Source organism: Choloepus didactylus, chromosome 1 (genome assembly GCF_015220235.1).
Source record: "Choloepus didactylus isolate mChoDid1 chromosome 1, mChoDid1.pri, whole genome shotgun sequence".
Taxonomy (NCBI): Eukaryota; Metazoa; Chordata; class Mammalia; order Pilosa; family Megalonychidae; genus Choloepus; species Choloepus didactylus.
Genome location: NC_051307.1, coordinates 51808743 through 51820811, shown reverse-complemented (window position 1 = coordinate 51820811; position 12069 = coordinate 51808743).

The following is a 12069-nucleotide window of genomic DNA, read 5'->3' as shown; positions in this document are numbered from 1 at the left end:
CGTTTGTGAGGGTAGATTAAAATCAGAATGTCAGTTTTGCCACATTGACGTTACACATTGAAGAAAATATCCAAAATTAAATATAACAACTTCCTTAAAAAATTGTCCTCAAGGTAAGCATATTAAAGAATATAGTAATAAGCAAAAGAATAAAGTGTTAAATGCATTAGATTTGAGTCTATGGGGGTTAAAATTTAAACAACTAATTTAAATGATTGCTGTATCTTAACAACTATTTTCAATTTTTAAGGATTAAGACTTCTTTAAGATTTGCCTTAAATTCATTTGATAAAACTTGAAATTAGAAGCCATTTTCCTCAATTTTATTCTGCTGGATTCAAAAGGATTAATGGTGTTACCAAATATGACAGTTGAAAATGAGGGTGCATTTACTACCTCAGACATGCAGCACAGTGACAGAATGAGCCATCCAGCAGCCGAGAGATTAGAAAATTAATATTCAAGGTTCATAGTGTCAAACATAAAATTTGATGACCCAGAATTTTAATAAAAAATTAGAATAATTAACTGTTTTAAAATAAAATTCCAGAGCTATTCTTGTATTTCACAAGTTCCATTCTTGTATGGTGATATTTGCTTTGGTCCTGGCTTTGAGAAAATATTGATCTTATCACTCCAACGTTCAGTATTCAGCAAAAAAAAATTGCTTTTTAGGATACATCTCTGAAATCGCATGAACACAGTTCAACCAGATTTTTTGGTGCTTTTTATGGCAATATGTCCTACTGTTTCTTTTTAACACACAAACAATTCTTCAAGGCCACCATCTTCATGACACCTTCTCCTGTGATCTTACAGCCAGAAGCCCCGACCTTCAAATTCTCTCTTTTGTTATAATTATTTACATATGTCTTCTAAAGGTGCTTTAATGGCAGGAACATCTGTTTTCATCTTTTTTCTGTCTCCAAGAGAGGTCGTGAACTGGCAAACTGCATGGCAGATTCAGCTTGCAAATACATTTAGTTTCACTGGCACACACACATTATGTATGTATGTATGTATACTTCCCAAGCAGTTTTTCTAAGTATATTCACAGACATGTAAAACCATTACTACAACCTAATTTTAGAAAATTTTCATCACATCAAGAAGAAACCTCCTACCTGTTAACAGTCACTTCCACCTGTCCTCCCCCACAGTCCTAGGAAATGACTAATCTACTTCTCTTCCTATATATTTGACAATTCTGACCATTTCATAGAAGGGAATCCTATACTATGCTTTCATTTGTTACTGGCTTATTTAATTTAGCAAAATGTTTTCAAACCCCATCCATGTGATATCATATATCAGTACTTCATTCCTTTATATTGCAAAATAGTATCCCATTTGTGAATAGACCACATTTTATTTATCCATTTACCAGTTGATGGACATTTGGATTGAATCCACTTCTTGGCTATTATGAATAATGCTGTTAGGAATGTTTGTGTACAGATTTGTAGGTTAACAAATGTTTTAATTTCTTGGGATATATACTTAGAAGTGGAACTGCAGGGTCATATGATAATTCCATTTACCCTTTTGAGAAACTGCCAGACTGTTTTCTAAAGTGGCTGCACCATTTTATATACTCATGGTGAGGGTTCCAGTTTCTCCAATTCCTAGCCAAAACTTACTGTTCTCTGCCTTTTTTATTATAGTTATTCTAGTGGGTATGACATGGTATCTCATTGTGATTTCAATTTGCTTTTCCTTAATGACTAAAAATGCTGAGAATGTTTTCATGTACTTATTTACTATTTATATATCTTCATTGGAGAAATTTCTACTCAGATCCTTTGTCTGATTTTTAATTAGGTTGTTTTTTAATATTGAATTGTAAAAATTGTTTACATGTTCTTTATATATATCCTTCATCAAATATATGACTTTCAAGTATTTTCTCCCATTCCATGGGTTGTCCTTTCAATTTCTATTCTGCAGCATGAAAGTTATTAATTTTGATGAAGTTCAATTTATCTACTTTTTTCTTTCGTCACTTTTGCTTTTGGTGTCATATCTAAGAAACTATCACCTAACCCAGGGCCACAAAAATTTACTCCTAGGTTTTCTTCTAAGAGTTTTAAAGTTTTAACTTTCATTTAGGTGTATGATCCATTTTGAGTTCATTTTTGCCTATGAAGTAACATAGGGATCTCACTTCACTCTTTTGCATCAATATATACACTTATCCCAATCCCATTTGTTGAAAGACTATTCTGTCTTCCACTGAATTTTATTGGCATCCTTATCAAAAATCAGTTGACCATAAATGTAAGGGTGTATTTCTGGACTCTCAATTCTAGCTCATTGATCTATATAGCTTTGGCTATATTTATGCCAGTATCACACTGTCTTGTAGTAAGCATTGAAATCTGGAAGTGTGAGTCCTCCAACTTTGTTCTTTTTCAAGTCTGTCTGGGTGATTCTGGGTCACTTACATTTCCATAGGAATTTTAGGATTATCTTGTCAATTTCTGCAAATAAGCCAGATGAAATTTTCAGATAATTTGTCATCATAACAAAATTAAGCCTTCCAATTCATGAATATATGATAGCTTTCCATTTATTTAGGACTTCTTTAATTTCTTTCAATGATGATTTGTAGATCTCAGAATACAAGTCTTGTGCTTCTTTTGTTAAATTTATTCTTAAGTATTTTATTATTTTAAAGCTATTGTTAATGGAACTGTTTTCTTAATTTTTAGTGGGTTGTTCATCATAATTTTTTGGCAATATAATTGATTTTTGTATATTGGTCTTGAATCCCACAACCTTTTGGAACTCACTTATTAGTTCTAACAGATTTAGTTTTTAGTAGAGTCCTTAGAGCTTCTATATACAAGATCATGTCATCTGCAGTTAGAGATAGTTTTACTTCTTCCTTTCCAATTTGGATGCCTCATGTTTCTTTTTCTTGCCTAATTGCCATTAGTAGAAACTTCAGCACAATGTTGAATACAATGGCATAGTCTTTTAAAATCAAAATATCACACACACACACACACACACACACACACACACACATGCAAACCAATCTTTAATTTCATATTCATTAAAAAAATCAGAAGACCTGAGAATATTGGCCCTAATGGAAGCTGAGTGAGTAATGGCTGCCCATTTAGGTGGGACATGTGTTTTCCACTTGACTAAGTTCCCACCATTCTTTATTACATTACACTTGGCTGGCTTCACTAAACTGTCTGCTGCCTGATCCTGCAGGCATTTGAATTGGCAAATCCTGCCCTACAGAGATTAACATGGAACCCTATTCATATTAAATATTTAATGTGCATTTATTAACTAATTCACAGGAAGATTGTCATAAATGAATGAACAAATGATTTTTTCCAGCTGAGTTTTAAAAGTTCCACATCTCTCACTGCAACTTTCCAATCACCTAGATCCAGTTATAATTCCTCATTTCTCATTCTACCATAAGTCTTTCATTAGATGCATAGATTAGTGTCAATACATTATGACAGCTTTTATTAGCATCTTCTCTTTGTTTAAGTTATCAACAAACTTAACTGAGACAGTATCATTCTTAATACCTGAGTAGAACCTGCTAGTGAGACAACAAATGAATACTGTTTCCTTAAACAAGCTACTATGGCACTCATGTTCCCTTTACTGTCCAGTTACCCAAACATGTGTTTAAAATTATTCTTTAATTCCTCGGGAATAGGACAAATTGTTCACTGTAGATTAGATACTTAAAATGAATTTGTTTTACCTGAGTCACATCTTTATGGAGACTTTCCCAGGGTTGAATTTGCAAGAATCCATGACTGGCATTTATCATAGTTATTAACCATAATGAAATCCAAACCAATATATCTAGATGAGTTCATCTACTGTATCAACCTCAAAGGTTCCATATCATATTCTGAAGGTCTGGGTTGTTAGCACTACTTTTATCTGAGACCCAGTTATTATCAGTTAGAGAACCCAGTTGAGGGAAACTTATTCAGCCTTTGTCAGATTGTCAATTTCTGCTTCATTTAAAATAAAATCCTTTAAAAACCATTTTACTCTAAATATTTGTATATTTTACTTTCAAGAAAAGAAAATAGGCAATTAAATAAATTTAATAAAATTGTCCTTCTGAGAAATGGAAACTCCAAGACCTGAACCAGGCCAATATTAAAAACACTCTAAAGCAGGGTTTCTCAACAGTGGCACTATTGACATTTTGTTCCAGAAAATTTTTTGTTGTGGGATGTTTAGCAGTATTTACAAGGTCTACCTTGAAATAAATCCTACAGCAGAGACTCCTCAACAAGAATGAGGCCATGTGTTTGATCTGTTTGTTACTCAAGGATCCAATTTCATCTTCCACTAATTCCAGTGATTTGAACAGATCTCTAGGAAGATGATTCAGTTCCAGATTCACATCTCCAAGGGAATCAATAGACCTCAGGAAAAGTTAGAGAGCCTTGACTAAGAAAAGTGCACTTATCTCTTCTAACAAAACCTCTGTTCTCCCACTTTGTGTTAAAGTGCCCTCTGGTTTCAAGAAAATATATATTTATTATATGACCTAAAACTGTGCACTATATTATAAATCTTTACATTCAACCCTCAGATATACATAACAGATTTTAAAGGTGTCCTGCAGTATGCAATGTGCTAAAAACAAACAAACAAAAAAATACGAACAAACAGAAAAAAAACGTAAGATGTCACTACCTTCAAGGAGCTAATAATCAACTGATGAACTAATCTAGTCTGGTTTTCTTTCAGCATCACTCTAGCTAACCTCCACTTTCTCGGGCCCTCCTTTGATATATCCTGGCCTCACACAGGGGAGCATATATAGCCCAATGGGAGTTGTTCGACTATTCTGAACGACAGAGTTAGTTCTTCCAACATCTCAGTCCTGCTTGAATGGACCCCACAGGTCCCTTAATCTCAAGGAGCTTTCCTGCTAGTGCCCTTACTCTACCTCTTCTCACCACTAAGGTGTGATCCCATCACTTTTTACCAAACTTTTGGCTTATCTTCTCGGAAAAAGGAGCATAGGGAGCGCTCAAAAAAAAAAAAGTTAAAAAGAGAAAATATTTATAACAGCCAAAATCCATCCTTGGATTGTAAATTCATGTTTTGGGCAGTTAAGTGGTGATAGCTACTTGGAGCACTGTGTTGAAAAGGATTCTTTTATGGGTTAAGTTATTGGCATGTACAGAATGCAATAGAAGCTCAGCAGGCGGAGTCCTTATATCGGCAGGAGATATAAGGGAATGTCTCCTAAAATAGGACATTTGATAAAAGGACCTGGCCTCTATGTGTAGCTCCAGAACATTCCCAGCAGAAGGAAATTCATATGCAGAAAAGTTGTGGTGGGAAATTTGAGCAAGAATTCAAGACAAGTGTTGGGTTTGGGGCAGGCTGAGAATATTGTGGAAAATGGGGCTTGGAAGTTAAAAATGAAAGGGGAGAATATCCAGATTTTTAATTTCTCACTCTGGCAGCTGTGTGAGGGATAAATTGGAGAGATTTTTTTTTTTTTTTTCCAATGATCATGTTACCCACCTTCTTAAATAGAGCCCATCTAGGAGAATCTTGTTTGGGGCTCAGAAATTGAAGATCAGAATTTCAATAGCAACTAAATCATTATAATTCTTATTTACGTATAGAAGAAATAACCACACAAAACCTGCTCTAATGGCAAGAACTGAGTGTGAGGAGGATGCTAATTTGGAAGATGATTGAGATGATAGCAGATAGCATTTATTTGAACTCTTACTATGTGCCAGTCAGTAATTCAAAAATTTTATTCTCAGAACTACTAACTCATCTCAACTCCGTGTGGCAAACTGCAAAAAGGCTGCAAATTTCATCCATCCTTGAGTGCTCCTTGAATTCACAATGCTCCTTTGTATTGAGAATTTCTACTCTTCCTGTCAAGGTGAGGATGTAACTGGCTTAGTCAATGGGACATTAACAAACATGAGGCAAGCAGAGACTTGGAACTGGACTTGCTCTCTTTTGCTGCCCTGAGGCCATAATGCAAAGAAGCCTGGGCTAGCCTGTTCAATGATGGAGGATGCACAGCCATCACCATGGATGATATCTGGCCATCTGGCAGTCATGAGAGTGAGGACTCCCTAGTCCAACTAGCCTGCCAATCACCAGACATGTAAATAAAACCACCCTAAACCATCCATCCCAGCCAAGCCACTCCAGACACGAAGGACCTCCCTACCAATCAAAGGACTATGAGACTGATATTATTGATATGTTATGGAAAAGAGGGCATATAAATGTTAAGTAACTTGTCCAGAGTTATACAGTCAACAAGTGATGAGACCAGGATTTGATCCAAAGTTCTTGTATTGATGCATATATTTTATGTTTTTTTCTGCTAGAAGAATGACTATATCATTTTCTCAATTAAGAGATTTTTCTATTTCTTTAAAAGAAGGTAAGAATTGAGAGGACATAAAAGATGAGAAAAAAAAAATAGTTCACCAGATTTGTCACCAAGAAATACATAAGTTGAAGAGAAGAATGACAACCATATTGCAGTGGCTCAATAGTATACAGGGACTTCTAGGTGGCCTGCCAGTCCATGGAATTATTAATATGTATGAGGTTACAATCTGGCCCAGATGTATTTACTGTATACCTCCTTGGAATGTTATCAAATTGTCTCACAATTCCTTGTATTCACTCCTTCTTATTTGGCAGTGGCAAGTGAGAAGGATTTATTACCATGCCATAGTTCCTAGGCCCAAAATGTTTGAGATCCACAGTAACCAAGCATACAGCAAAGATTCTTCAAAAATCCCAACTTGCTGGAACAGGAAACAAGAGGATCTATGATAATTAAAAGACAGCAGTGGGAATGTTGTAAAGCATTGGCACCACATAGAATGCAGAGTTATATTGTGAAGGTAAAAAAGGGGGAAATTTTTGATTTATTGAGCTGTATGTAATTCCATTGAGGGTTTCTGGTGACTCCAGCTTCACACTTGTGGTTATAGTATTCCCAGAACCCCTCAATAGAGTGATTTCCTGAAATGCACAGCTGCCTCTTATTTATTTTATTAACTTTACATAAAAACCATGGGAGCACAGTTTTTATGGTATGTGACTGTGATTGGCCTTGTCTCTTCAAGTTTGGGATGGAAGGACAAAGAAAACATGAAATGCAGTAAGAATAGCACTAAAAACCTATATCTTGGTTTCTTTCAAAGGAGTAATGAGTGGAAAGATTTTTTGCTTGGGGTTATAAATTAGCAATGAAATTTCCTGAGACTAATATATGATAATTGATTACATTTCAAAACAGATCAAAATCCAGATTTTGTACCATGAAGGACAGTTGTGCAATATGCAAACATCTAGTCTAAAAGACAGCAAAATTGCTGAACGTCTTGTTATAATGTTTTTATTAATGAGTAAGGTAATTTTACTTACTAGAATATCAATTTGATCCATTCTTAATTTGTAAGTATTCATTTCTCTTTTTTCAAATGTCTAATTACATCTAAAAAATCCTTTAAAATAATCATCATTATTCAAAAGCATCATTACAAAGACTTATCTTAAAAATATAAACTATTAGAGTCTGATCCCAGGCTTTATAGCTAAAACAGGACAGTACAATGGAAAAATCAGTTCACTGAGAAGAAAAATTTCAGTTAAAAATATGTAACTCTTCACTGAACTGACACTTCTTTATAACTTTCAGATAAATTTGCATGTGTTAATAAATTCCTAAAGAAACTCTCTTAGATAAGTGCTTTAACTGTTCAGTATAATTATAAGACATTAAGTGCAAATAAACCAAGATACAGTGTTAATGCCAAAGCATTTCCTTACTCAACTGAACAAGCATATGAATGGAAACTACTCAAAAGTCCAACATATGGAGTTTATAGCTCTCCAATTATGTCAACATTTATTAGTTAAATAGAAATCACAAATCTTCTTTAAGGAAATGAGCCCAGATGCCAGCAATTAATATTTCTCAGCCCCACAGAAGACACTATAACTTAATTTCCAATGTCTTTACTTTCAAGGGCTAAAAACTCACAAATTATGTCATTAGTAACAGCAATGGCTAACCAGAGGTTTGTTGTAATGTATTTTTGTTAGCTGAAGTTAATTGGAGCCAAATGAGTAGAACAATGTTTCAGGGCACACAGAGAAATTCTGGGTCTTTAGGAACTGAAATAAATGAGGATAATCAGCAGAGTATGCTGAATACGCTGCATTCAATTAATATAAATAGGACAGCAGTCAGCTGCGAAGTGCCACAGATCATGATGGGTTCTGGTGGGCAGCAGGTGTCTTATTACACTCTATAAATACAAACAACATACCAGAACAAACCAGATCAAATAAGGGTGAAGCAGTGAATCAGGAGCTCAAATGTATCACGGGGGGCTTTGCAAATTTCTTTGGTGCAATTTTACAGCGTGTGATCTGGTCTCGATTGACAATTTGGGTGTGTTGGAGGGAGGACATCTGTGAGCTGCGCAGAAATTTTCTTCTCAAAGACTGAAAATGTAACTCAAACAAGATAAAGCTACTAGTGTATCCCATACATGGCAACAACTATTTTCATCTATATTCCCATATGATTCCCATAGGAATTATTTTAACTCCATAGTGGATTTTTACAATAAATTTTAATCCAAAATATAACAACTGCTGAGAAGAATCACTTTGGTATATGAAAATTCAGTTCTTAAAGGATAAAGGTTGTAGTTTGATTTCTGTTAGCCTAGTGCCTTCAGGAAGAGTTTCTTTTTTATAATAGACAGTTTTGACCAGTTCCCCTTTAAAATGAAATAACATTAAACTCGTAATTTGAAGCTATTTCGAGCACAACACTTTTGTCACACTTATATTGGAACAATGACTTTTCTTCCATTTTCAATATTTGGTTCAGAGATGCCACCTCTGTGGTCATCATTAAGCATGTGTGTATTAGGTATGTATGTTTTCTAACAGCCATCAAAGTAAAATAATGGAATTTCAAACAAGTTCATATTGTAGTTACAAAAATTATTGTATCATGAGAATCTTGGATTCACCACCAACCCTGTGACATCTCATGTTGCCTTGATTGAGTGTCAGCCTCTCTGAGATTCAGTTTGCTCCCCTTAAGATGAAGAACTGGTTTTTAGATAACCCCTAAGGCTTTTCCAGCTCCCAGAGTCTGTATAAAGAGAAGTTAAAACTGTACCAAACCACTAATAATTCAAGGCAGAATAGCCTTTTTTATTGTAATCTTTATAGCTAAAAATATCTCTGAGGCTTCTGAAGTTCTAATCATGAGTCATTGCAGGAAGTCATGTAGGAGAAATAGAGCCAGACAAATTATATACCATTATTTTAGAAAAATTACAAAATAAAGCAAACAGAGAAAAATATATAAACCAGAATAGTCTTAACTCCAAGATATTAACATTCTGTGTAGTAACATTAGTGGGTAGAAAAGAAGGAAAAGAGAGTAGAAGAGTAGTAGGGGAGATGGTAAAGAGAATGGTCAGATGGTATGGGTGATACAGCCAATAATTGATGTAGCTGGTATAGATGTGAAGACAGATACAGTATAGATAGCCACAAATGACATAAGATTCTTATTTTTTAAACTTGATTTGAGACTTAAAAATAAATATTTTCTTAGGTTATTAAATATTTTTACAAAACAACATGATAATATATACATATATCAATCCCATAAAATTGATTTGAATTTTTTAATGTTATAATAAATAGCCTGTTGCAACATTTTATATGCATTCATAATTTTTAAGATTAATATCCTAGACATAAAAATTATATTGGAAAACTGTGAAAAATTTTAAGACTTTTGACAAGAATTGGCAAGACAAGCATTAATTTAAACATGTTATTAAGGATCTGAAGCACTGTAATGCTATATTGTCCCTCGTGCAAAGAGAAGTGGCAGTGAGGAAGACTAAGGTGGAAACAGCTTAAGGATTTTAAGGCAAGAAGTCTACTGAAGAGAGTGGTATGTTCAGAATTGATTTTGCTGGCTTGTGCAACATCAAGATGGCTTGGAAAGTGTGCTGATACAGGGCAACAGTAGCTGTCCTCATTTAATTCATCATCCCATTCTGGACGTAAGTGAGACAGAATAAGTAGAATGCCACATCAGAGACCAATCTTCATTATTGCTTTTAGGAGTTCTTCATTTCCTTCTAAAGAAGAAAACAGCAGACAGAATCAAGGGCTCTACAAGAATACAGACAAGCCTTTCAGTAAATTCACAAAAGGAAGCTACATCCTTGATTATTAATTTTCAGCCTTCTTGCCCCAATTACAAAATGAATAGTTTCTCAACTTGTCTTTTGAAATTAGTGTTTCATCTTTGTAGGTAACTTTGGCTTTCAAAATAGTGTAATCACTGACACTTATATTTCTGATTTTTAAAAATCAGATGTCAGAGATATTTTCTGATCAGAAGGTTATCAATTATAACAATTTTGCATTGCAGAGTTGGGAGTGTAACTGTAGAAGACACCATTTATTTTGTTGTGGGTTTTGTTTTCTGAAGATCACACCCTGTATGATATCCACTGGATAACCCCACTAGACATCCAGGGTCTCCCCCTCTTTTTCTTAGGCTAACAGTTAACCTTGAGCACTGCAGGGGACAGGTGTTGAAGGTGAGGAACAGGGGGAAGCCCTGTTTTTCTCCTGTGCTTCTCCTGCTTCTCAAATCTTATCTGTCTTAAATCCTCTTTCTTTTGAGGCAAACACCAAGTAGTTAATTTTCCACATTACAAATCTGAACCTTCCTTTCCTGTGAGTAAGTCAATGATGAACTTTAGTAGGAGCCAGACTGCATAGGGAGCTCCATGAAAAAGCATGGACAATATTATTCACCAGAAGGTATGTGCAAGTTGGGAGTATATTCATGCAGGTCACCAAGTCTGTCTGGGAAGGGATACCAGGTCTCTTAAAACCCAGAATGGAAGCAGTGCTTTAAAGGATTGTGGAGTGAGTTGCTCCATAAAGAAGAGAAAATAATAAACCAGCTCATGGACAAAATCCTGGCATCAAAAGACAGTAAAGCAATAATCAGATGCATTATCCTTGGCCAGGGGAGTGGAGGATGAGGAGGTGGAGTGGGTGAGGATGGGATGGGATAAATTATTGTATGATGTTTGTTTTTCCACAAAAAGAATTGCAACCACTCGCTTCCACAGGGAGGGACTGGCGATACATGGAGTGCTGGAAATTTTTCTGGACAAAATCTCAGGGAAGTTACAGAAACAAAGGTAACTACAGTAACCACATATTAAAAACAAGGAGCAAAGTGGTAAAGAGAGGGATGAGCAGACCACACTTGTAAAAGCCATGTGGCAGAAGATTTCTTCCTTTCAGGCAACCCTACTGTGAAAAGGTTTCTTTTTTTGTTTTACTTTATTAGAGAAGTTGAGAGTTTACAGAGTACTCGTGCATAAAATACAGGACTCCTATATACCATCCTATTATTAACGCCTTGCCTTGGTGTAGAACATTTGTTACAATTGACAAAAGCACATCTTGTTAAATTGTACTATTAACAACAGTCCATGATTTAACTTAGGATTCACGGTTTATGCAGCATAGTTCCATGGATATTTTTTAAAAATTTATTCTGTTATTATATATATAATCACATTCGGATGTATATTTCAGTGCTGTGAATTACCCTCACAGTGTTTTGCTACCATCACCACCAGCTATTGCCTAAACATTTCCATTGTTGCAAATAGGATTCCTGTACATTTTAAGCCTTAACTTCCCATTCCCTATCCCCACCCATCCTCTGGTAACCTGTATTGTAGATTTGATTAAAAAAAGAAACCTTTTTGCATCTAGAAATAAGCCAGACACAAAAAGATCTCTTTTTAATCAAGGATGAAAATTGTAAGTTCTTCTTTTGAGACACAGTATGAGACAATATATTTTAGAGTACTGTATTCCTTTTTATTTTCTTGTATGTGTATAGTGTCAGTTATAAACACAGACTTACAGCAAAACATTATGCCTTGCTGTGTGCTAGTGGAGTAGATGGAAAACTGCTGAGGTGTC